The sequence below is a fragment of the Eutrema salsugineum genome, unplaced genomic scaffold, assembly GCF_000478725.1.
Source record: "Eutrema salsugineum unplaced genomic scaffold, Eutsalg1_0 scaffold_10, whole genome shotgun sequence".
Taxonomy (NCBI): Eukaryota; Viridiplantae; Streptophyta; class Magnoliopsida; order Brassicales; family Brassicaceae; genus Eutrema; species Eutrema salsugineum.
The window spans coordinates 6,114,950-6,117,200 of NW_006256908.1; the positions used below are offsets into that span (position 1 = coordinate 6,114,950).

The window sequence follows — 2,251 nt, forward strand, 5'->3', positions numbered from 1 at the left end:
ACGACACCCAAATCCAAGAATGGTCTTTTGATTGCTTTATCTGTATTGTTGTTGTTGCTGCTGCTTAAGTCAACAACCAACAACATCCACTCCAATTCTCAACCATCCACCTGTGTTGGATTTAGAAGAGGAACCAACCAACCACTTATATCCATGCTGCTCCTGGTGTCTTCCACAGAGATGTGAAACCACATAACCTTTTGGTAAGTTGATCTTATTGTGGGTTTGTCTTGGGTAACCATTACTAGATTGTAATCCATTTCTCTGGTGCGTTCTGTAGGTTGATCCCCTCACTCATCAGTGTAAGCTGTGTGATTTTGGAAGTGCAAAAGTATTGGTAAGGGTTTACCTTATTTATATTTTTTTATTTATTTTTCCACTGCTTATGTGTTCGGTCTCATGAAATCAATTGCACCTTATTTGTTTTCATGATCTTTGCAACATGTGACTATTGACTTTAGGTGAAAGGTGAACCAAATATATCATATATCTGCTCTCGGTATTACCGAGCTCTAGAACTCATCTTTGGGGCCACAGAGTATACATCCTCCATAGATATATTGTCAGCTGGTTTTGTTTTGGCATAGCTCCTTCTTGGTCAGGTTAGTGTAAACTAATTTATCCATTAAGTATCTTGAGAACTAAAGCATCTCTCCAATATCTTTGACAATCATTTGATATTTCTTTATCTTCAGCCGATATTCCCCGGAGAAAATTCTGTGGACCAGCTAGTGGAGATCATCAAGGTGAAGTCTCATATTGATTAGAGTTTACCTTGGTGTCATTATAGAAAAAAATCCTATAATCTAATAGATTGATCATTTTGATTAAAATCTCGTTCTGTTTAGGTTCTTGGTACTCCAACTCGAGAAGAAATCCGATGCATGAATCCAAACTACACAGACTTTAGATTCCCACAAATCAAAGCTCACCCGTGGCATAAGGTAATTTATATGCATGTTACGTTCTAACTTTTCTGATCATTCAGAGAAAAAAAGAAAAGCTGAAACAATACATATACTACTTTATGACCTCCAGGTTTTCCAGAAGCTGATGCCTCCAGAAGCCATTGACCTCGCATCTCGGCTTCTTCAATATTCACCGAGCATACGTTGCACTGCAGTCAGTATCTCTACACGACCAAGTATTCTTAGTTGTTAGAGTTGTTCTCTCTGTTTGGACCTGTACTGTTCAATGATGCTGAGGCTTTTTAACTGACATGTATGTTATGTTTCCATGTCTAAAAGCTCGAAGCATGTGCTCATCCATTTTTCAATGAACTACATGAGCCCAATGCTCGTCTTCCAAACGGCCGACCTCTACCACCGTTGTTCAACTTCAAACAAGAGGTACGTTTGTCCAATCTCTTTAAAACAAACATTCTTAAACCAAACCATAACTGCTGTTAAGTTCAAACAGTTTCTTAATCTGGTATCTCTTTCTCTCTGCTTGAATGTTCAAACAGTTATCTGGAGCTTCCTCAGAGCTTGTAAACAGGCTAGTACCAGATCACGTTAGGCGACAGATGAGTGGAGGCTTTCCATTTCAAGCTGCTCCGTAGAAACGACTTCGAAACCAAGATGTTTTGTTCTGGGTAGAAATCCCATCAAGCATTTGCTTGGGCACTAGAATTTCAATTATTTTAGGGGCCATTTTGTATAAATATGAGTTGGTTAAGATGGTGCAGTGGTCTATGAAAAATGTGTTTATTTGTCATTGTATTTGGCATATTTTATTTTTAATCAACATTATATCATAGAATTAGTTATTCTTAAACAACTTAAAACAGAACAAAGGAAATAAAAACTACATCATCCTGTTTACATCTACTATTCAAAATGAAGAAAATAACCTATAAATTCTTAGGTCTTTGGGGGTTATTGGGTGCACGTTTTCTAATTTGGGTAACAACTGATAGCATTTACAAATTTTTCAAGAAAAGTTAAGTGAAATCAATTTTTGAATTGGGAAAAAACTTTTAAAAAATCTCAAAAAGAAAGAAAATATTTATAAAAAACAGCATATATGTATTTCCACTTGTAGACGATTCTTTACCAATCTTGCATGATGGAAAAATTACTACTCATATTTTTGTGTATGTTTGGTGTTGAAGAGATTCTATTACAAAAGATAAACTTATTTTTACGGAAGAAAATTTAAGAAAAAAAATCTATATATACATTGTTCACTCGAGCTAAAACTATGGAAATAATGAAGAATTCAATAAAATCAGGATTCTTTCTAGTAATGA

General features: G+C 35.5%; 1 pseudogene; it reads left to right on the plus strand.

The window, feature by feature from the left end:
* The window catches only part of LOC18027300, a 24,233-nt pseudogene extending 22,672 nt beyond the window's left edge, over window positions 1-1,561 (plus strand).
* The last annotated feature ends 690 nt before the right edge of the window (window positions 1,562-2,251 follow it).